This window comes from Chamaea fasciata, unplaced genomic scaffold (genome assembly GCF_029207755.1).
Source record: "Chamaea fasciata isolate MVZ Bird 193981 ecotype frontalis unplaced genomic scaffold, bChaFas1.0.hap1 SCAF_12, whole genome shotgun sequence".
NCBI lineage: Eukaryota > Metazoa > Chordata > Aves > Passeriformes > Sylviidae > Chamaea > Chamaea fasciata.
Genome location: NW_027094097.1, coordinates 2,307,501 through 2,332,500, shown reverse-complemented (window position 1 = coordinate 2,332,500; position 25,000 = coordinate 2,307,501). Strand labels below are relative to the sequence as shown.

The following is a 25,000-nucleotide window of genomic DNA, read 5'->3' as shown; positions in this document are numbered from 1 at the left end:
GGTGGCACGGGTGGAAACCATGCCCCAGCCTGAGAAAAGTGGTGTCAGATCTCATGTTTTTTGGGAACAGTGGAAAAATACTGAGATTTATTCCAGCATCCTGCTTTAGGGACTGTTTATCTCTCTTCATTTATGCATGTAACTCCCAGTGACACTAAGTGGACCCTGCAGGCCCCGCTGGTCCCATCCTGCATTTATGATGATTGCAGTGCTCACGTGGAGGCCTGGGAAGGGTGTCCTGCACGGCTCCTGGGCTGGCTTTGTGCTGTCATCGAGCCTCTTTCCCTGCCTATCTCTGTCCCTGCATCTCTGATGTGCCCAGGGTGAGACCAGCTATGCCATGGCAATTTAAGAGGCCCTCGAAAAGCAGCTGATAGGGAATAATTATTTAAACACGACACCTCATTCCATCAGAAAGGGTATGCAGTTTACAGAGGGCCTGAGCCTTGTCTCCTTGAGATTAGCAGGGCTTTAGCATTGAGTTGAACAGGAATGGGATGTGCAGCTAAGGCCACACAATGAAGACTTTTAGTCTCAGCATTTGGGGAGAAGTCCTGTTCAGAATAAGTCCATGCTCAAGCTTCTGTTTTCCCTTGCTGTGTGTTAGATTTCCATCTGTAACGCGCAGAAATCCTTCTGGCCCCCGCTCATCAGAGAGACAAGATTACTTTCTCCCTTTCTTGTCTCTAATTCATTGCAAGGAATGAGCTACATAAGCATCTTCTAAGAATGAGCAGAAATTGTGCTGTCATACCCTAGTTATGTCTCACCGCTACTTTTTATTTTTGTCGTTCTGTTCCTGGAGATCTTCGGGGTTTTTTGTTCTCTTGGGGTGTGCTGGATCACTCACTGAGCCAAGTGCAACTGCTCAGCAGCGTTACTGTGGGAAGGCTTACTGTAATAAATTGGTCTGTAAGGATTCATGGTGCCATTTTTTAACGCCAGGGAGTGTATTAGACACTGGTAAACTGGCCCAATTTGACCTAAGTGGAACTGTCTTAATTTGTTTCCAAGCAGCTTGCTGCCTGTACCTTTAAAATATCAACTTTACATAGTCAGTGTCAAATGTGTTAGAATAATATTAGCACAGGTAAGTAAAGTACCTTTTTATAAGGCTTTAAATCATTTCTGCTACAGTTTAATGTGTAAAGCTACAGATTTTCCCAATTTGTTCGTAAGGTTATGTATCACAGACCTTAAATCATTTAAGGTTTTAAACCTGAGGGGTTCACTCTCAGTCATGAACTGGAAAGCAGATTGCAAGAGACATTGACATGCTGATCAATGACATGAAGCCTCCAAACAAATCAGTACAGGACTTTAAGAGATGAAGCCTTACTGTGTTCTGTCTGTCATCAGAATTTATAAAGCATCTTAGTGAAAGCCCCTTGAGAATCATTCCTAGAATTTTGCAAGTCATGAGCGTGTATGTAAAAGCTGAATTTTTTTTTAAACACAAGTAGCCTTGTAATAGCATAGCAAAAATGTGGTCTGTGATGCTGGTGTAGGAGTACTAAGAACCTGTTCAGTGAGATAACATCTTTTAGAAACCTAACAGTTTATTATCTTTGTTTCTGTTTCTTGGCTTTTACATTGAATGAGCTGCAAGTAAACATTTAGAAAGGTATATCTTTGAGATTTTAAGACATCAACAAAAGCAGAAATTCCAGACAAACAAGCTGTCACTGTTTTTAGATCCTGTGCAACAGAAAATGTTGGATGGGACCTATGTTTATCTGCAGCAGTCCAGGAATTTGCTGTTTCCATGTGTTCAAATATAGTAACTGAAATTCACTTATTTGAATTCTAAAATGGTATGGGCCTTCATAAATGGGATCTGAATCCTATCTAGGTTCAATTTCATGTTTAGGAAGACCAAATCTGATGACAGGGGTTTCCTTTGATCAGTTACAAGAGGATTTTTATTCTCTACAGTCAACATTGTAGGTGCTTCTCATGACTTTGACAATGGTTTTTTTTATTATTTTTTTTTCTCATGTAGCTGGATTTACCCATTGATAAATGGGTTCTGCCTTGGGGTAATGCCTTGTTCCTGCTCATCACCCATTCAGCTCAATAGGAGAGAGAGGACAGGCTTTGCTGTTCAGGGCTTATAATTCAAATATAAACCTAGAGATAAGTGGCAGGTAAAAAAAAAAAACTGGGCATGAGGAGAGAGCAGGGAAGAATGACTTCCTAGCTATGAGGAACAATGGGCATGGCACACCTGGTGATTGCTGCAGGATAGTTGGTGATTTGCTGTGGAAACGTGAGTTTTAAAGAAGGAGCTTGAAGCTTTAATTGGAGTAGTTCTCCTGTGTCAGAAAAGTTGTGTGGCAGAATTATCACTTGGAAAAGGTTTTGAAACACATGGCAAAGACTGGTTCAGTCTGCAAGCGAGGAGGGAAGCAGCAGGATTTGGGAAGCCTTGTGGTGAACCATCGCAGTGGCAATGGGCAGCCTGTGGCTGGTGTGGAGGGGAGCCCAAGGGGAACAGGAGGTGGTGTGGGCAGAGTGGGACGCTGCAGGAGCACTTTGCACTGGGGAGGTGCTGACAATCCTGACAAGGTGGGCACAGCAGGGATCTTAGAGGATACAAGGGAAGTGTTGTCTCGGTATTGCACTAAGGGAGGGCTGCGCTGCTGAGTAGTGAACTTCTGTTTTCAGAATTATTTCATACTGTTTTCATCGTCAAGAGGAGCCCTCAAAATTGTTGTTTACCCTTCAAGCCAACAAATAGGGTTGAGCAACTATGTGGTCCTGTCGGCGCTGACCAATTTAAACCAAATGCAGTACAATGGCCAAGCTCCCGATCATTTCCCCCAAAAATGAAGGCTGCAATTTTGTCCACACTGACTACCACAGGCTGCCACTGCGGCTCTCAGAGCAGCCAGCGCTTCTCTGGGCAATCCGTGTTGGTAAGGTGGAGCCCTGAGGCTGTGGTGCTTGAACTGGGGTTTCAGAGCCTGCTGCATGAAAGAGTTTGGTTGATGTAGATGTACAAAGTGTATTATTTGGAAGTGACCTTTAATTTTATTTGTTAGACATTCATAGGAATAAACATAGTTAGAATTCTCAGTCATAAATTCTTCAGATTATAGCTTCAGTCGAGTGAACTTTATTTTGCTCTAAGAACGCCCTTTGTTTTTGTTTCTATTTTGCTTACTAATGTAATGGCCCTAAATTCACTACTGACAGATATCTTGGAAGTATTCTGCTTGGCTTTTACTGCTGGCTCTTATCTCTTTTAAGTAGGGTTTATTAGATGAGATCATCTACAAAGGACTTATTTCTGTTATAAAATGGAATTAAAAAAAAGTAAAAATACAATTAGTAGCTGTTCTCTTTTTACTCAGTTTGAAAGATTAGAATATCAATGTCAAAGAGAATAACTGGGTTTCTGGAGTATGCTATGAAACTTTTGTTTTATCCTGTTTTGTCCTCTTTTGCTGTACTGTCTAGGGGAAAGGATCAGAAGAATTTCATTCTGTTCCTCATCATTATCTTGAGAGGAGGTTTTCCCTCTCAAAACAATCCAGAAATGAAAGAAGTTTTCAGTTCCAAATATGAAATGACCACCAAACACGTACATTATGAAAGCTAAAAAATAAAAGGTGCTAATCCCATTAATATTGTAATTCTTAATGCTCTCTGCTGTCCTGTAGATTGTCTGCTTGAGGTGGCATTGTAATATTTTAATGGAAATGTCTGATTCAAACACTGAGTTTTGACATATTAAATTTCTCACAGGTTTTATTTTTCCAGTTGTGACCTTCAGTACCTATCCTGTGTCTTTTAAGAATTTCTTCATCCAGGGAACAGATTCGTTGGCTTAAGAATAACTGGTAAGAAAAATTATACTGTTCTCATAATGTTTTCTTCTGCTTGTGGATCTGAGTCTAGGGCTTTTTTTTCCATATTAAAAAAAAAAAAAAAGAGTAAAATGAGGTTCCTAAATTGGATTTTTAAATCTGTTCTCACTTTTTTTTTTAGTCTTCAAAAATATTATGTCTGTGTCTTGCAAAACTTTTTTTTTGTGGTTCTTTCAGGTTGTAGTGAGCTACAAATAGATTTTTTCAAGAAAAAATTCTGCTCGGTAAAATCATGAGCATTCATCTTTATGCAGTTGATATGTAATAATTGTGTTGGGGATGAATCATCATTTATTACTTTATCATCAGACTGCTGATTTTAAAAAAACCCATGACACTCCTGATTAAATTCATTTTATCATTTTTTGGTTGTTTTTTTTTTTTTTTTCCTCCCGTAAGTTCAATAGAACATCTCATGCATATTATTAAGAACCATATTCCGTCGTATATTAGCATGAGAAGAACACCCATGAAAATCAGTGGGTGGAGGGGTGTACTACATTGTATGTGTGATTTTCCTCTGAGCTATTCCAGTGCAGGAGAAGAAAAGCTCCTGTAAAGTCTGAGAAATCAGATTGGTGTGGAAATAAGTGTGAAATCAAAATTGGGTTATTTGGCCCTCAGTTTGAAATAAAAGTCTAGCTTCCTAGGAAATAACCAATAATTAATTCCACATTCCACATGCATTAATTGATTCTTAAATCAAAATTTCTGATAGCTTCTGCTCCCAAATCAAATTCTTATGTTATTTCTTTATTTTAATTGTTATACTGGGTTGTCCATTCCTTTTTATATCTTGTGAATTAGTAGAAACTCTGTGATTCAGAGGAATTGTGCTGATTTATAGGTGATGTGAGAGGATATCCAGGCATATTAAGGCTTCAGTACTGCAAATGCATAAGCAGGTATTGAATTACTGATGCTAATGGAATTACTCACGTGAGTAAAGTTAAGTAGAGACGTAAGTGTTTTCAGGATTGATGTCTGTACTCTACGAATTTATATCATTTAAGAGTATGGCTCACAATTTTTAAAACTCACTAATTGAATGTGAGCTACTGGATTTTATTTTAGACAATTGACTTGAGAAGAATTACGGTGACTTGATTCTAGAATAATTCCATCAGCTTCAGAGAAGATATGTGTGTTTTTTAATGCTGTAAATAAGGATGTAGTTTGACCAATTCTCTCCACTGATCCCCACTAATATCAGGAAATATTTGCCAGAGTAAAGGAGGAGCACAGGACCGGACAATTAGTGATACAAATGGTTTCAATCAAATGGTTAAATAGCTCAGCAAAGACGTGGTTCGTTTTGTAATAGCATTTGGAATCCAAATAAAACCATCTGAGGGATGTGCTGTTTGTTGTGATGTTAATGCACAAAACAGAAAACTCTCAACATGTCTTGAATTTCAGGGGGGTGTTATGAAGCCATTAGATGTTAAAAAAAAAAAAAAAAGGCAGAAAAAATTCCAAGCCCACAAACTTAAAATACGCATGCAGAAGCTTATACTCAATTCTAATTAACAAAGCTTACCTTTCTCTTGACCATAGAGGTCATCATGTAAACTATTTAAATTGATAGTAATATTATGCAGCACGAAATTAATTTCACATTGTATACAGTTTTTATTGTGACTTTATCTTGTTTCAAAAGTGCTTACTTTCTGATTTTGTGGATATTACTGACTGGATTACTTTTATTTTGGTTTTTACACAACAGTTATATTAGAAATTTGCTGTTTTATTCTTACCTTCTTAGTAAAAATCCTTTTATCACACAATGGGTAATTTATATCCATTACCAGCCCTTTCAATCCTTTTCAGTGGTGCTGTCAGTGCCTTTGGCACAGTAATGATTAATGTGATCTAATAATAGTGTGCCATTATATTACCTTAGTAAAACATGTACCAACATCCTATTCAGATCTACCAAATTCATAGCTTCCTATAATATTTTTGTTGAAAGACAGGATTACTATTTTTCAAAGCGGAATTTTTTTTTTTTTTTTTTTTTGCCTTTAACATATTTAATGAAATTCACAATTCTTTGCCATGGTAATCTTCGTGCATGCATTTGGGCTTGATGGGTGAATTTTATATCATTCTGCATTATTATGATTTGTTAGGCAAATTGTTTGACACGTAAAGGAAGATATGCATTACATTGTTTTGCTTTGTTAAGGGTGCATTTTAAGCATTCGGTACCTTCTGATTATTCTGCTGTATTTATCGTAGAGGGTATATTTAGATTGCAATATGCAAGAATAAGTATTTGGGCTAAAATGTGTCTCTTCCTACATTCTAACCCAGATACTGCCACATTCTGCAGAAGGCAAGCTCTCTGCTCCTCTGCCCAGCAGAACCAGTTTTGGTTACAGTTCCTTTTCTGTGGTGCTTGCTCTTTGGCACTTCCTTGCTTTTTTTTTGCCAGTAGAAATGTGCAGAACGGTGCCCAACTGTGAGCTGGAAACTGGGATCATGCCTGTAGTTTTCAACCCAAGGTAAATATACCTGACAGCCCAAACCACACAAATCTGCCCCGTACCTGAGTTTCACCCAGAGACAGCATTGCTTGACCCCAAGCTCCAGCTGCTATACTGCCAGTTCACCCAAAAGGCGGAGAAATGGTCCAGAGAACACAGTTTTCAGTAATAAAAAACGCGGGTGCTTGTAGAAGTGTTGGAGTGGTGTGAGTGACTGCCTTCAGTCATTTCATTCAGGCACTGATGGATGCATGGAGGGGTTTGGTACTGCTCTTGCATTGAGCACTGACTCCCCCAGTCCTCTGCAACAGGACGTTCCAGTCTTGGGTTCATCTGTTTAATAATGCTCCTAATCAGCATGGCTGAAGAGTTGGGATAACACTGCATCCTTGCGAAGCGTCTTAAATCTTCATCACCCCAAGATGTCATAATTGCAGTCAGGGAGTCACATACTTAACACTGTCGCAGCAAAATCAAAATGAAACTGCATGTCCACATTTTAACTCTACTTTGTGATGTTTGTTAAATACATACTCTTACTGTTTCATCATATCACAATAAATAATGAATGAGAAAAATATTTTAATCTTGTCAATACTGGGAATGTCTGAAAACAAGCAAAGTGTGTGTATGCATTTATGTGGATTCCTTATTTGATTTAGGCTAAGCGATACAGCTGTAACATGATTTGAAATATGCAATCAATGTAAACGAAGAAAAATATTTTGAATGCAGTATATAAGCTGTGTGGTTCTTTAGACATATTTTTAGGAAAAGGAAAAAAAAGATTGTGATTGTCATACCATGTAACAATAATACTGCCACTGGAAATATATGCAGCAGTTTTATTTTCTGCCACGGTAAAGACAATCTTAAGTCTTGGTCATTTAAATCAAAGACATTCTCATCTCTTCCACACAGCTGATTCTTCATGACATAACAAGAAACGAAGGGGAAAATAAAGCCTGAAATCTTGGTTTAGCATTGTATTCAAAAGGCTTAAGGAGAGTTCCAAAAGATGCTTCCCTGTTTTTAGTAATAGATAGTTACGCAGAAAATAGAAAAGCCTTTTACTCTCCAAAATTAGTTTACTAATGGAGATATAATTATTTAAAGGTCTAACCGAGCTGTACCAGTCTTGAATTAGAGATGCCTAAGGTTTGGACTGTGTATTGTGCAGATTGCATTATACCTTACTGCTTTATTGCTCCTGCATCCTGCAGTTCTACCAGTCAGGGCCAAGGTGAAATGAAAAATGGTGGTTCTCTCTTTTGGGCTAAGAATAGAAAGGTCAGTGAAATGTTCCTCCCTCATTTCTCCACATGCAACTCAAAATAGATGTAGGAGACTGCAGAATAGACTTCTCCATGCTCAAAAGAATTTTCAGGGTCTGGTTGGTTTTTTTTTTTTTTTTTTTGATAATGTTCCATTCAGTGAGAGATTCTTGTACCAAGCGCCTGAGGCTCCAGGTTCCTCAGGGTAGTTTTATGTCTCTCTCATTGGTAAAGTAGGATTGGAAGTCAGTGAATCGGCCAGTCAAGGATTATTTCATCAGCAAATCTGTCCCTCTTTATTCTGATGGGACAGAGGCCCTGATGTGTCATCTCTGGGAGCAGGACTGGTTAGAGGAGGGAGAAGAGGGCTCTGGTGCAGCTGCACAAGCTGTTAAAGAGCCCCATTACAGTTCACTGCCCTTGTTTGAGCTCCTGCCCGTGTTGCTGTACCGTGATCCTTAACACACTTGGGTAGGTTAGGAAGTGGCTTCTTTTGTGTGACTCTGAAAGAAAGGCCTCCCAGTAAGCAGAGGAAGAAGAATAAAATAAAATTAAAGAATCTCGGCCTAGTCCTGAAAGATAGAAAAGCACAAGAGGAGAAGTATTTTTGGCTTTTAAGGCTAATTTTATCTCTTGTGAAGCCATCAAGTCAATGAGTAGAACTGTCTACTGGCAGTTCTTGGGTTATAATACTAGCCACTGGATTACTGTGTGACTTTAGTAATGAAACATAAATGTTCTCTCTGTTCCCCAGTGGGCATAATACCATTTACCTGTCTCAAAAATGCTTTGTAATTTAATTAACACTTGGAGTGCTCTTTGAGATCCTTAGATAAAAGCAGGCAAAATGAGTCAATTGTTACAGAAATCCCAATTTATCCCCATTTAAAAAAAATTACACTTTGTCTTGACTTTTTCAAACCTCAGATAATGTTTGATAGGAGTTTTGGGCTTTGTTCTTACTGGTCCTTGGAGTCACTTATTCTTAGTGATTTGCATAGGCACGGTGTAGGTATTACTTTTTCGTTCAACAGAGTATTTTGGTGGATCATAAATTACCAGTCCCTGTGCTGGGAATCTGCTTCTGAGAGAAGCATACATTTTCAGAGGAGAATTTGAGTTGTGCTAGACAAGTTCTGCATTATTCTTCAGTATATATCTTTCATTGTTTTGGGGGAAAGATTTCTTAATTTTTGGTTGTGCACTGGATGTAATCGCTTGGTTTTCGTTTCGTGAAGTTGTGCTGTATGTTACTGATAAATTACTCGACGGAAATATTTCAACTGCAGCTCTTCCATAAGCATGTTTGATTACCACATCGTGTCCTGGCCAGATCACCGACCAGTGACCAAACCAATTCCTGTGTATAGACAATCCTTGCCTAGTAAACCCTGATCTGCCTTTGATTGAATTAACTGTACATATACTTCTGCTTTGTAAGCCAGCTGAGATGTTGATTTTTGCATCTGCTCTGACCTCCAGTAAAGAAGTTTATTTTTCAGCAAGCAGAAACACTTGCAGCAGGTGAGCTGCAGCTCCATACATCCTTGCTTTTCATCTTGTATTGGTAACAGCCAGATCCTTCTCTCAAAGCCTAAAGCCCATCTCATTGCTCCTGGGGACCTAACTCATTCTCACATTTTTTCCTCTTCAGCTTCATGCATTCATGTGGGCTTTGCTGCCTACCCCTCGCTTTTCTTTTCAGAGACTGTGGAAACAGCACACACATCCCCGGATATAGCTGGGCTCAAAGTCTGTGTTCATACATTTTCTCCCTTTTAATCTACTTTCTGCCACTGTCTTATTTTAACTGCTCAAAAAGAGTTTCAACATGCTCCTAGATAAGAAGATAATCTCAACAAGCATCTTACCACTAGCAAAAATGTGGCACACCTGTTTGCATGCAGCCTTGATGAAATATCTCGAAGTTATGCTAAGCAAGTCTGCCATTCCCTTCTGGTATTAAAAGTGTCATTATCTTGAAGTTCTAAGTTGCACTGTTTGTGTAACAGCACATAATACAACCTAGAAGGGAGTTTATACCTTTCTTATTCTTTCCTTCATCTTCTCCAGAAGTTGTTTCAGCAGAATCCTTTTGCTTTGATAATTTAAATAGACGGTCTGATGCAATTGTGACGAACTGAGGGCTGACTCTCAGCTCTCATGGAAATCTGGTAAAGTCAGAGTAGCTCAAGTGGTCTGCCACTGCTTTTCAAATATTTTAGAGTAATACAAACTCCAATTATCAGAAACTGTTAATCTCTTCTCTGACTCATCTGACTTTCCTTCTGAACAAATTTCACTTTTATTTCACTTTTTAAAGCCTATTCTGCCACAAAAGAACCGGGGAAAAGGTAAAGAGGGAGATGTTTGTGAAATTTATACCTCTGCCCAGCTGTAGTGCCAGGCAGCAGTGCTGGGAGGAGGTGCAAACGGGCAGGAGCAGTGTGGACACCTGTGCACACGTACATGACTTTCCAGGAGCAGCTTGCTTTAAGAACAGAGGGAAGTGTGCAGCTCTAACAGTCAGAAAGCAGAAGCTTTTCTCCCTTTCTCCCTCATGCCCTTTCCCTGGAATATTACATTTTTACTGCCAGTGTGGCTGGATAAAAATAGAGCACATCTTAACGCTCTTAATAGAGATCCCAAGTGTTGCTTTGAATGGACATTGTCCTGTGAGCTCAACATTAGAGGAAAATTCTTGTGTTCCTTTTCTTTCCTGTGGGTAACTGCACATTGCATAGCTGACCAAATATGCCAAGGCTATGGAAAAAGAGAAAATGGCAAGATGACTATTTCCCCAAAACAGTAAACACACATTGCAGCCTGGCTTCTTATTTGAGAATGCAAAATTTTACTTTTTGAATAACTACTGTATTTTAACAATAGGCATCAAGTGGTTGCTATGTGATACACAACAGTGTTTTTCATGAACTTTTGGCTGCTGAATAAGCCCAGCAAATATGGGTTCTTACCCTTTTAGTTTTCTGGGTCAATTCATTTTGCACAAAGGAGAGAATGATAATTTGAGTTGTAGGCAGAGAATGTTTTCTTCACATAGTAGGAAAGATGAAAGCTGTTTTTATTTGATTTCTTTTTAAATTAAAAATTATAATTCTTTACAGAGTTACAAATAATTATCTTATTACTGAAGGCATCCCATAAGTTTGTTAGAGTCTTTCTCTGTAAAATAATTGCTGATTGTCACTGCAAACTAAAAGTGAGGGAGAATGAGGGGAAACATATAAATATATATGTAACGTGTATGCGTGGAAGTGATTTTATCTTTTCAAAGTGCTATTTGATTGCCTCAAAAGTAAAGACTTAGGCAAACGCTCCTTGTTAGGTGGTGCTGGCTGGTTATAGACCATATAGAGTTGCTTTCTGAACTGCTGTCGTCTAAATTCTCAGCCCTTTCCTGCTTATGGGCCAGAGAGGACAGAGTCTATCAGATTTAGTTGGCTTCCTGAAGGGGACACCACACTGACGGTGCTTTTATGTTCTTATCTTTCATTCTTGTTGTTGGAATCCCATGGAGCAGGATCTCTGCGAAGTGTGGATCGAGAATCTGCGTGAGAGCAGGGGCTGGCGCTCGGTAATGGGAGGGGAGGGGGCAGGTGGCAGAGGAGCAGGTGGGTGTCAACTTTTGCTGGGAACACACAGAGGAGCAGCATGAATGGCACCTTCTGTGGAGGCAGAAGGAGGACTCCAGAGACAGGGATTAAGGAGAATGTTTGCGATAGGGGAGGAAGGGCATTCAAGTTATGCAAGGGAAGGGAGAGAAATGATTTCTAGCTGTGCGAAGGTACATGAGAACATGTACCTGTCTCTAGTTTCTCAGTGCTAAAATACGCATTTAATTGTAATTAGTTCTGGGATAAGTACACTCACAGGGGCCTACACAGAAATGCTTGGCCAGAAATAGAAGGCCTTGGTTTGGAGAAGAGTCAGAGTTGGAAGAGTGTTACTGAGGACAGCTCCATCATGTTGAAAGACAAAGAGGATGGGTGGAAGGTTTATCATGTTCTTCTGTGAGGTGTTTCCAAGCCATGAGCTCTTCTGCCCTGTAGCAGATGTGGACAGGCCTTTGCTTAGTCTTGGTGAAATTAATGGAGCACAGAGTCTCTGTGGCAGATTCATCAAGGCTCTGGAGGGCAGCTGGCTGAACATGGATGCCCTGCTGCCCATGGCTGGTGCTATACTAGATTTGATTTTTCGAGGAAAATACAGTTGTGATTACTCTTCCTTTTGCTGTCTGTGTATGACAGCATCCATCAGTGCTCATCCATCCACTGAAGTGTCACAGTGAGACGTGTTTGAAAACGACAAAGATGTACAAATTTCATCTGAGCATTGTGGCTGTTCATTCTCTAAGGCCCTTTTCTTAGCCCCTCACCATGCTGCCAAAACACAGCTCTAGAACAAGCTCCAGAAAGGCTTCATTCACAGCCATCTCTCCTCTAATCTGGACATAACTTCAATCAATTCTCACAGTGGCTGTAGTTCTCCATTCGTGTAATTTACATAATTTCATTAGGTTAAATAAATAGACACAAATTTTTACCTTTTTCTGCTGAGGACGTTTGTGTTGGTTGTTATTGCTTTGGGATTTTTTTGAGCATAGTCAAGCTCTCTCTGCATCCAGCCACTGTGGCAAGTATCAGCCAGAAAAGCACCCACGTTTCACCCTGAAGATTTCTTTAATGAATGAAATGAAGAATAAAGGAAGTTACAATGCATCCAGGTCACTGCACTGCATCCTGAAAATGTTCAGAAAATTCTCATCTTCCCTCTGCATTTTCCCAGTTGCCCTTCTCTTAAAAGTTCTTCTTGCCTCTTTTTTGTTAAGTTCATTCCAAATCCAATTTTGAGGGAAATATCTTTTCTTTTGGGTCTCAGACAGAGCAACACCCCTGCCCCACAGATGATAGGGATTGCTTACTCAAATAGAAAGAAAAATTCTTTTATGGATGACATTTTTATTTTATTTTATTAGATGTTCCATGTAAAGCATTTATCATTGGAATAATTTTCCCTCTCAAAGTCATATCAGACACAAAGCTGTCTTCAGGGCTATTTCTTCTAGTTCACTGGACAGCTGTTCTGCCTGAAAAGAAAGAAAAGATCATATATCAATCAAAGACTTCAGGAGAATCCTTATGTTCTTTATCTAATAGGAAAATCCTGACTGTGAGTTCTTGATCTTCTGACTTCTGCTTTTTCAGTTTGAAGAACTGCATTGATATATTTTGCAAGACTATCTGTTGAGTTTATTTTTTTTAAAATGTATCTTTTGTGCGTCGTTTTGATGCTTGGAGGGTGTTACAAACTCATCTTCACTGGTGACAGCCACATCATAAGCAAACTGTTTTCTTACCCCTGTGACTCAATTCATCCTCTTCTGAATGTCACTGTGGGCAGAAATTAGTGCTACTTAGCAGAAACAAGGTTCTCATCTCTGCTCTGCTGGTGCTGAACTACTGGTTTCCAGTGGAAAAAGACTAAAGGGCTGAAAGATGAGCTCAACCTGCAGCCTTCTAAACTGGTACAGATGTCTGTATTTACTCATCATTCTGCAGTTTTGTAACTCCATTGCAGTGAAACAAGTAACAGGGATTTTTTTTTTTAATATTTTATTGCTAGTTATACATGTACCCTAGTCTGCCACGCTAATTTAATGAAGATTCAAAGTACATTAGAGTTCCTGGTCTTTAGAAAAATATTCAGAATAATTTATACAATTTACTAAACAATGTGTGTGTACAGTAGCAGAATTGAGATTAGTGTGTATCCTTTAATCTGCAAGAAGTCAACTTGGATGCTCCCTTTCAGCCTAGCAGTGATCACCTTCTAGAATGGAAACCACATCCTCTAGGCAGGGAATCCTGGCTGTGTTATGTTGTGAGCTGAGTGTCAGAGCACGTTTGCACTGCCCAGGTACTCTGGAACCAGCCTGGAGGCTGACTTGGAGACACAGGACACCAAAGGGACCATTAACCAAACTTGGACATTTTTGCGTAAGGGAAAAAGAAAAGCAAACTCAACTCCAAGAAGATTTTCGTATGCACCTGTTGGTGCCCTTTAAAGCATGTTCATGCTACATTGGCATTTGATGGTGTTTCAGAGCCCAGGCAATGCCATGTGGGGCTCAGCAATATAAAGATTTGCAGTGTTTTGATGTGTTTTGCTGAAAGAGACCCTCTGTTCTCTCAGCCAGCAGACCTTGACTTTGGTGAGGCTTTGCAAGGGCTGTCTGGCCTGGATTCCTTCATGTAGGATTGCGAGCAAAATTAAGGCATGACGCAGCTAATTATGCAGAGGAAAAGAGGTATGAGAAAGGAAAGATGTGCCAGCATAATTGCTGTAAATTCTTGTATTTACATATACTTAAAGTAGTCCTGATCCAAAATTTCCCCAAGCAAATGAATTTATTGATTCTAAGCAGATCGTGGATCATATTGCTTGCCACATTGGATCAGAATATTGGGCCATCAAGTGCCATTGATTATGACCAGGAGCAGAAGATTTAGAGGAAAAGGCAAGAAACCTGTGATCAGTCATTGTAGAATAAGCTCTCCTTAAGGATGCTGTAATTATAAGCAGGACGCATGGCCAGTGTGCAAACTGTGATAGCTCCAAACAAAGGGAAAACAATGGGGATGATTTAATTCTCTTTTGCTTTGAAAAAAAAAAATCAGTTTTATTTAATCAATAGACTCTAGGGTTTGATGTACGGATGAAAACTTACAATCAGTGGAATAATACTTCTGGTTAAGCACTTCTCATCAGGAACTTGTTTGACCTCTGAGCTGCTTCATTTTTTAAACTTAGATGTCTCTATTATAGAACTTCTAAAGATTGTTGCAGTGCCAGCATGGGGAGTGTGTGTGTGTGTGTGCTTTAATACGGATGCATCTTGTAGGAGAGGAGATAAACCTTTTTCTTTGTACACAGACACATACATGATTTATCAAACATATTGCATTACTCTGTCTTTACAGTAAAACGTACAGTGGATGTGAATTACTCTATCTGTGAAGGATTAGAAACTCTGATGTTCTGTCTTGTATTCAAGAAGAGGATTACTCTGCAGATAACGTGCAGATAATTTACTTTTAGTGAGGCAGTGCAGTTTAAGGACCGAAAAATCAACTTTCTTGAGGCAAAAGCGACAGGAATTGGTATGGAAAAATATAGGGTAGTTGACCACTCATGGAAATTTCAAGAGAACATCAGAAATATATCATGATATTTTTATTGAACATTTGTCATTTCCATCTTCCTAAAATGGTCTTTTCATTAAAAAAAAAATTAGAAATACGTTGTAAATGCCGAGTACCTTGAAATTCACCAATTTTATTGCATGCATTGGCATGATTGGCGGCATTACATGCCAACAGCTCATTTGAATATGAAACATCTGTACATTATTATTTAGGGATTTTTCATCTGTTGATTTTAGAAATGAGGATTTTATGAGTCTTTGCATGCATAATTGTGTGTTACTTACATACAGGAACAGTCAGTAATGAAAGAATTGGCCAAAAACATACTGTATATGATTTTGTGATTAACATAGGAAATGCAGTGTATGAGGAAATACAATATGCACTGCATTTGATTTTAGGTGTGGCAGCAGCAATTAGGATTTCATAACAGTGGAAGTAACATGACAGTTCAAAAGCACAGTGAGAAGATTATGCTTTCTTATACACAGCAATGTAAATTCTTAAAATAACAATGTAATTTTTACATTTTTCACTGGATATCAAGATAATCCAATTTAGAACAATTTATTCTCAACAGGTATGGTAAAAATAGATATATCATTCTGGAGCGTGGTATAATACATTAATTTTTATGAGTGAGTTATGAAGATGTACAACTCAAGACCTAGGATAAACATCATATTCCTTAATTAATCCATTACATTATGGCACATATGTATCACTTTTATTACCCTAAAATGAAAAATGTTGGGGAAAGAAAAAAAGACTGTTTTTTCTTTTCCTGTATTAGAAAACCTTTCTTCTAAAATCATGAAAACATAAAATCTAATGCAGCAAACACTATTAATGAGTTAAACATCTAAATTCCTTGAAGACTTGTAAGATAAAGAGCCATCACCTTCTGGTAATCATTCAAATACATTCTTAGCTCAAACATATTGAAGCTTCTGCATGTACTTTTTGTATGTTTAAATGAATCCACACAACTTAAATTCCAGCTAGAGAACGCTGGTGAAGCTGTGATTGAGCAGCAGTATAGGAACATAGTGGGAAATGAAGAAAAAAAAAATCATCTGTCCCTTTAATATCCCAAAATGCAGTGATGTAGATTCTTATAGATTCAGAAGCCCCCCACAGAGATCTACAATGAAACTTTCTGTCATATGGGTCTTATCCCAGCCAAGATTCTCCCTTCTGCCCCAGCACAGATCTCCAGTAATCTGCAGAATTTTTTTAAATGGATAGGAAACTCGTAATTTCTAGAGGAAGGGTGGCAAAATGTCCCCTTAGCCTGAGTGCTCTGGCCTCAGTTTGGGAAGTTATTCCCTTTGTCACTGACTGTGGGTGGGTATCACATTTTAACCACAGAGTTTTATTTACAGATTGGAACGAATATTAGGCTGGTAAATATGAATGTTTTGTATTTGCAGCAAAGGGTCTGCAAGAGCGTTGGTCACCCGTTGATTAAAGAATTAAATCTCACCACACTCCAGCCAGGTAAGTCATATCAGCCCTGCAGTACCTGTGCTTTGGGAAGGTGGGTGATTTTCTAAACAGCAGTCACTGGAAAAACTGTCCAGGGCACCTCTTGGAACAGACACCAGCTCTCCCTCAGTTCCTGGTCAGAGACTTCTCAGCACAATTTATCTCTTTGGTTATCTAACATGGGAGCTCTTTTCCCAAAATGTGGTATTTCAATTGTATTTAGCTGCTAGAGCTGGGTGCTGGAACAATCACCTGCATCTTGTCTGCTGCACTGTATTGGAACTTCCTAATATCAAACCCGTAAGATTATGAATGTGTGCTTTGTGAGCCCAAGAGCAAATGATCTTTTACATATCCATGTGAATACATTTTCACGTGATTTTACAATGCCAGGTTATCTGTCACTATTTGTCATTTCAAAAATCTGATACTAATAGAATTTAGTATTTATCGTTTTACATTAAAATAAGAAAGGACATAAGACAACACAAACCAAAACACTATTAACGAAGAAACCAAATTAGAGATTATTGTGTATTGAAGACAACGAATTTTAATACAAATTAGCACGATATAAAGAAATATGTTTTTCTGCTATCTCAGTATTAGAAGAATAGCTCTGCTTTTCTCCATATGTCTGTGTCACCAGGTTGTTATTTCTTTTGTTTAGTCACATAATAGAATGTGTTGAGACATATTATCCTCAACTTGTGTAACAGCCTACAAATACTGATTGCAGTCTGAGCTTGTTATGGAAAAGTATTGCCCTGTGGATTGAGAAAATGACCAACAGCGGACTATAATCTATGAAGCTGAGAGTAAAATTGCCAACTAGAGGTCATTTTTCAAACCAAGGGGCAATAGTTTTCTACTATAAACTGAATATTACAGTCAGTATATGTTTTATTAAACCATTTCAGAAACTTGGGAGCAGTTTCATTTAAACTTCTTGCTTGATGTGGCTCAGAGAACAGGCCCAGGGCAGCCCACAAAAGAGGCCTAGTGCAGTCTCTATAATAAATATTCTGTATACTCAGTAATTATGAAGGCTTTAGGGCCTTTATGGTGAATGGCCATATCCTGCCACCATTCTGAATCCTTAGCAGCAATTGAAGTCATTAAGATTTGTGTATAAAAACGAGTGCAGGCTGCTGTTTCTCACTGTAACACTGTGACAAACTACAGCCAAACTGTATAGAAAAGCCAATTATGGCTATTGCAGTCTAAAAGATTAAAAGGAAAAGGCCTTCTCCTCCTCCATATCCTCTTACTGTTTTTCTTCCCTACTGAAGTATGGAGATTATGGCACTCATACCGTAGGGGTGATTGCCTAGTGCCCTAGCCAGAAAGAGGATTTCCACTCTGGAATAACAGAAATGACAACACACATGCATGGGCAAAGCGAAGCCTTTAACCTCTCCTCCAACACACCTGGCTTATCCATAGAGGGTTCTGCCCCACCCAGTGCCTGGGAACAGAGGTGTTTTCTGCAGCCATTTCGTCGAGTGACTCTTAAATGTTAATAGTTTTTCAGTACAAAACCCTCAGTGGGCTTCAGGTTTTAAGAAGAGTGATAGGGAGTTCTAGCTTCTCTGCAAAAGTGGAGTGCAAAAAAATATCAGAAGAACCACAGTGGCCCGGGCAGAAGGAAGCCAAACAAAATATTTCACTTTTTCCTTGAGAATCCTTGATAAAAATAATCTTGTTTAGAGCACCTTGGGCGACTTCTCCTTACCTTCATTCGTAAGCTTCAACGTCAGTTTGTCCACCTTGCGGGATTTCTGATTTTCTATTTTTGGGTGAAGCTCAGAGTCTGATTCTGGTTTTGTGGCCCAACCATATCACAGACCAGTACTACCATCTTGTTCCCAGCACACATATTTCAATTCCTGAGTGCCTAAGTTGGAAATTCACATGTCACAATCATGCCCGTAAATTGTGTGTTCCCACAACCATAACTGGAGGTTTCTATCTGTATTTGCCAGATTATTGCATAGTTAGAGCTATAGCAGGGGCAAATTAGGAGCAAAATACGTCTTTCTACTTGGAGTTTTTAAAAGCCAGACCTTACATCCATATGTGTGTATATATTATACAGACACAGACATAATTTTCAAATGGTCATAATTTTAAAGGTCTACATAAAACTTCACCTCAGCAAGGGTGATGGATTAGAGTAATAAAAAATGGAGTAGCAAAAGTCCTGTTGTACATCTAGTCCATCTTCCTGACATTACAGGATTGTTCCCTGCAGGGTACTTGCTGATACTTTGTCCAGAGGAGGTTTGAATGTGCCAAGCAGCGAAGTTCCCACTAAAGTTTGACAGACATAATTCAAAGGATATTTTTCTGACCCTCTATCTTAAATTGAACAGTTTACCATGATATGTTGGTCATAACTTCAGGGACCTGTCTTGTGTGTATCTCCTTGGTGCTTCCATGCTTCCAAATATTTGCAGAAAATCTCCGTCAATTACTTTGGTGTTGACCATACCGTTTTCTCTCATCCTCCACGTAACACTGTCACTGGGCAGATTGTGAGGGTTTTTAAGACTGGGCCAAGTGAAGATAATGCTATTAATTTAGTGCTGCATGTATTGCCTAATATATACACACTATATATACGATTATGTATCTAGTCTATGTTCATTTCTAGGGGGATGTTGTTTAGAAGACTGTCTGATTGTATTGGGCCTCTGCAAACATATAATTAATCTCATTTTTAGCAATGCTTAGCTCCAAGCTGATGGTGTAGAAATACAGGGTTATTAGTTTCTAGAACATTTTTATTATGCACTTTCTGTTTTGATTGACAACTATTAATATTTTAAAATGACAGAACTAAAACTCATGCTGCCAGATAGCATCAAATGTAATGTATACTAAGTAAACAGAAGCATGTGAGCAGGATAATATTTATTGTATAGTCATACAGCAATGTGCAAAAGACTAGAGAGAGAATTATTCTTCAAGAGGGATATTTGATATTTTACGCTCTTTAGAAATACAAACATAGGACTGAACTTTGTACCCCGTTTCCTCAGGGTAACGTGCAGATTTTATCTTCTGTCCTGGATGTGTTGTTCTTGAAAGCTTCCATTCTTCACCTTCTTCTCTCTCAAATTGTATAGGAGATGAGGGGGAGAAGTTCCTTCCAAGACAAATTTTATGGCCCTTCTGCTTTACCATTTGATGGTTTGTCTCGTAGCTCCAGCTGAATTTTCTGTTGAGCCCTTCATATCCATCCCTTTTCCTGGAGAGCTTGACTGTCCAAGTCAGATCTTGTTGGATCTCTCTCTGAAGTGTTGTGCAACAGGAGATTCACGAGGAGAGGGATTGTAGCCACTGTCAAGTCAGGTTGCAATTTCTAATTTGGGAAAAAAAAAAAAAGGAAATAAAAGAGAAAAAAAAAGTTAGCCAAGAAAAGAGTCATTTCGTCTTTAGAACAAAAAGAATAGTTACTATGAAATATATGCAGATTCCCTGTGTATTTCTAGTGAATATTTAATATAAAGCATTTAGAGGCAGGGCAAGAATTACATAGATTTTAAAAAACAATGAGTGAAGATGCTCCCATGTTCATGACACAATTCACCCAGCTAAGATTACTTATGGAATTCAGGTTAACAGGAAGAAGTTGGAACAATCAGAACCTGGTTCAGAAGGTTGTTCTTAGGTCTGTGTGCCTTGACTGCCATGCTGGAGCCAGGCCTGGCTTTGGAATGGGATGGCAGAGGTGTTAATGGCCTGAAAAAACATAAAAAAATCCAAAGTGAATGAAGATGTAAATTCTTGTGCTGCGTTAACAAGTAAATTGGCAAAACTAGCATGAATCAATAAGGAAGAAGACTTTGGGCCTTTTTCTTTCTGTAAAATAATTTCAGTTTGCATCCTTCAGAGCAAAAACTACTCAGCTCAGTTTTACAGAAGTTTGTCAGGCACAGAATATATTAGGCGGAAATACCTGGTTTATCTTGTGTAGCAAAGAGAATAAAGCTGTGTTAACCTTGTGTTCTACTTGTACTAATTTTTCCCAGTTTAGATCTAGTTGACTCTTTCAGTGCGGTACCATGTGTGCCTATCTTTAGCAGAAAAAACTCTAAGTGATAACTCTTAAATCATTCTCAATTCAAATTTTTTTATGAATGATGAAGAGTAACTAGTTGTTTCCTTTTCCCACCACCAAAACAAGTAGCTGTGAAATCACAAGATAATATCATTAGGCAGTTGGTTAAGACAAAAAAGGATTAATTGGAGAAGGAGAGTCAGTGGGGGTGATATATTTCACCTTGATTTACTGTCTTAGGTAAATGACTTTTTCCAGTCATTGAGGCAAAAAGTATCCATGTGTGAGGTGTTTTAGTTTTCCCCTGAATGTGCCTCTACATACAGTGCCTGACTCCTACTGGGGCTGTTGGGCAGCACTTTTAAACAGTTCCAGTTTCTAGCTGCAATTAAAATCTTGCTAAACATGATATTATATATATATATAAAATACCCGATCACACAGCATTTATTATGAACTGCTGGGTGAAGTCCTGCCTCATTCCTTAAACAGAGCACATCATATTTTATTGTTGTAAAATTCTGTTTTGGATTACAACTTCCTCTTTTCTCTTAAGTGTGCGTGGTTGACTGTTGCAGCATTCATCCACCGTGCCTTCTGCATTTCCTTCAGCTTTTCCATTCCTTGCAAATGGTTTTCCTATTGACTTGGGCTCAGCATCAGGTTGATGCCATTAGCAAAAATACCAGTCTTAAAATGTTTATTATGAATCTGGACTGGTGAGGGAATTGCAGGTGCTTGTGGAAGTACAATTTGGGAAGAGTAGTTCTTGTCAATCAAGGCAATGTGTCATCGTGCCTGCAGTACTCGTGGATTGTTATCAATCCTGTTACCAATTTGTGTCTAATCCCTTCTTGTCCATCTGTGATGCTTCCGGTTCATCTCTTCTGGGCATTAATATTCACGTTTCAGAATGATACATCTAATGACCGACCTCACTTTGAGGGAACAGTGCCATGTTGTGATGGAATAAAGTGTCAGGATGTCTTAGGTAAATAAGCCAATTGGTCTGGGAAGAGGAAGAAAAACTTCATCTGGAAGAAAAAAAAATAAGAGGAGAAACGGTTGGTATATGGCTGCTATTGAAACGAGGGTACTACCCAGCAGAATATAAATGAAGAAATGTGCCATCACACGTGTAATTAAAGTAAGGATGGTTATATGGAGGTTGGGGTCATGTAAAGTGCCTTTCAGGCAGCATTTTTGGATTTTGCAGCCATGGTTCCTGTAAACTTCTCTACTACAGTCCAGTCCAGTGCAAATTGCAATGCTTTGTTCTGGGATTTGGGAAGAATTGCGTCAGAGATGTTACTCATAAAGATCTTAACTGCAGTCTTAGATCACTAGGGTCAGGATTTCAATGCTAGTACTGTTCCCATTTGAGCATCTCCTTTGTCTCCTGTAATGTAAATCCTACCCTCAGATGCTTGTGTAGGGTTGGCACTGATATTCAATGGGAGCAAAGGCTTCAGAGATCAGATGGAAAATATGTATATACTGCATCTGTGTATGGTATGTGGCAGCCAGGCAAAGTGATGGAGCAACACTTTAAAATAAACAGGATCTTTATTATACAGTCAAGTGAGGAAAAAGTGGATGTTTCTATTTATCAGGTTTTTATTTTTTTTTTTGTCTTGGGTGTTTCTATCTTTGACTGATACAAATATTTTGGAATCTAAACATATCTCTGCAATACTGTTGTGTCTTTGTTGTGGATTTCTTTCATCTTAACTTATCAACACAGTATATGAGCCATTTTATCCTACAGTGTGATCATCATCCTAGTGTGTATTTGCTCATTAATGTCAGGTTAAGATCTAAAGAAATACGAAAGTAGGAGTGAAATTTCTTTCTTTCTTTTATTTTTTTTTGTTTTGTTTGTACTAATCTTTTTATACTAATAATGATGGGAAAAGGAGAACTGTGCTGTGGCTTTAGGTAAAGAAAAAGTATATACATTTTCCACGAGTGCTCTATTGCTTCCAGACTTGGGTTGGCTTAAATATTAGAACTCAACCATGATCTTAAAATAAAAACTGTGATCAAGTCTCTCTTTGGAGTAGGGAATAATTGGTTTAATATTTAGAAATAATTGAAATATCCTAACAAAATATGCCTTAGAAACAAATGTATGTGAAATGCACATTCTAATATTTGTATTTTTTCACTGAATAGATTTTTTTACCCATATTCTTTGCAAAAGCTCATGGACAGCTGTCAATGCCTGTTTTTTATATACCTGATGTGCATTGAGAAGAAATTTTGAAAAAGAGAATATACCAATGGAAAAATGTAAGAACTAATAATTTTTTTAAACTGCTGTTTGTTGCTAATGGGACACTCATTTGTGACACAAGCTGCCTTCTCCCTTTTCCTTTTTTTTTCCCCCCCACAAATTTACCCTAAAAGTATTTTTAGACAGCTTTTGCATTTCTGAAAAAAATATAGAAACAAAACTAAAACAGCTTTCTGATTTTCAACTAAAAACTGAAACTTTTCTTGAAGGGTACAGACAGAAGAAGAGGGATGCGGGAGTGGGCCAGGGAGACCACAATTTACACGTGGGCGTGGATAATATGAGGTGTTGAAAATTCTCACAGTTGGAGCCTGCTCCTCTCCACTAGCCAAGCAGGAGAAGAATTGTTCTACTCTTGGCTGTATGTGGCAAAAAAAGTCCCAGTAGCAGCACTGGGAGAGTGGTTTGCAGAGCGTGAGGCTGGTGGTGAGGGGAGCCCACAGCAGAGTCCCAAGGAAGGTGATGGACCACTGATCCTTGTGCTGACAGCAAGGGTCAGAGGAGGTTTCCCAGATGAGCAAAACCCTGGAGCACAAGGACATGAAGTGAGTGAGTCCTTTTGGGGAGCCCAGTCGCAGGCGGAGAGCATCAGATGACCAGGCTCCTTCAGAGCTACTCCTCATGCCCCACCCTTCACCTGCAGCGTTCAGCCCTTGGCACTGCTTGTGTTTATTCCTCAAAACCTTTCTTTCCTTTTGTGGGGACACATCACCTCCCACAGTCTCATAAAAACGAGCACTTAAGGATATGTTTTATCTTGAAAACGTTTTAATTTGATTGACATGATTTCCAACATAAAATATATTTTCTGAAGTTTGCAGAGCAAGGTATGCAAATGTTTTGATGGAGTTGAAACGCCTGGTTTACATCTGATGATTTCAGATGGTTGGGCTATACTGTAATAGAGCATACCAAAACATAAATGACAGAATTTAAAGACAGTGTTTTGACTTTCCTAAGGTAAACATTTTCATATTGCAATGTCAGTTTTGGCCTGTTTTGGGTTGAAACCAAATTGTCAGCTGAAAGTCATTTTTAACAGATTTACCTATGCTAATGAGTTTAGCAGCTCTGACTCTTTAATATCAGTCCTTCCTGAGAATCACCATGTCTGCCTCTGCTTGTTGCTTTATTATTTTTCAGAGCTGTCAGTTTTCAGTCCTCTTCAGACTCCCTCCCCTGTAGCAGGAGGCACAGAGGTCTTTTTACTGCATTCAGAGCATGAGACACAAAGAAGCCCACAGTCTAGTTACTGAGCTAGGTTTATTGCAGTAAGTTGGCATTGTGGGGCACATTCTTCCCGACATCTTGAAGCTTTTAGCAAGTCTTTTCTCTTATTTGAAAACTGACACAGTTTGGCTTCTGTTTATGAAAGAGTCACAGCCCTGCAACACTGATTTGTGCTTTCCTAACTCCGTTCTGGTGTGCTTTCAACAACATGGCAATCCCGTGTGAAACCTTGCAGCTTTATTTACTACATCAAGTTCAGCAGTAGGCAGTGCTTGGATTTGGGCAAAACTTGTGTCAGAAACGCTCCAAAAAAAGGAGAAGAAAAGGAGATTGAAGGCATTTTTTTGAATATATTTCTGTACTCTCCTGTTTATGTGTACATTTAAGTTTTTACTAATATTATTTATTGTAATAATACAACGTGTTAAGACTTGCTGGATTTCTCAGCTTTATGGATCAAAGGTCTTCTTACTGACAGGCATTGTCAATGCAAATTTTCCCAGATCACCCAAATACTTTATTTCAAGAGACTGACCTTACAGCCTTGGCACAAATGCTAAAAATATCAATTTATTTACTGATTAAGGTAGCACTGACTTTTTAATGACAGTTTGTGTCTGGTTTTTTTATGCTTGTTAGTATATGAGACTAACTTTTTGCACAAACTCTCCATGCCAGGTAATGTGTCCCCCTCAAAACAACACTTTTATTTCTTCTTTTTTCAGAATGATTTTTTTCAAAGACTGTTGACATCTGCTTAATTTAGAAATAAAATCATCTTAACTGAAGTATTTCAGATATATTTTCTGAGCAGTTCAGTTCTCCACATAGTCTCTCAGGTTTCCGTAGCGTGCAGCAACCCCTCTTTGTTCCAGTGGGGCCCTCTGGGCAGTAAGAGTGGTGTGGGAAATGTACTCTGAGAGGGTCGAAAATAGACAAGTGGGACTGTGCTCTTGCTCCCTCACTTCCAGTCAGACCTGTGATGAGGACAAATCAGAAGAATAATCTCTGAGGGGGAGCTGGCACCCTCTCCAGCCTCATCCTCAGCGTGGTGTGCTC

General features: G+C 38.8%; 1 protein-coding gene across 5 annotated transcripts in view; it reads left to right on the top strand.

Annotated features, from left to right (window-relative positions):
• Positions 1–25,000, top strand: part of ZNF536 (zinc finger protein 536) — a 345,885-nt gene that overhangs the window by 50,607 nt on the left and 270,278 nt on the right. For 2 of the 5 annotated variants that reach the window (XM_066195027.1, XM_066195033.1), the window contains exons 2-3: positions 3,751–3,845; positions 16,295–16,361. The gene's annotated coding sequence lies outside the window, so the exon portion shown is untranslated. Of the gene's footprint in view, positions 1–3,750; positions 3,846–6,312; positions 6,380–16,294; positions 16,362–25,000 lie in introns of all 5 variants that reach the window. The other 3 variants (XM_066195028.1, XM_066195030.1, XM_066195029.1) reach the window with 3 other exon arrangements.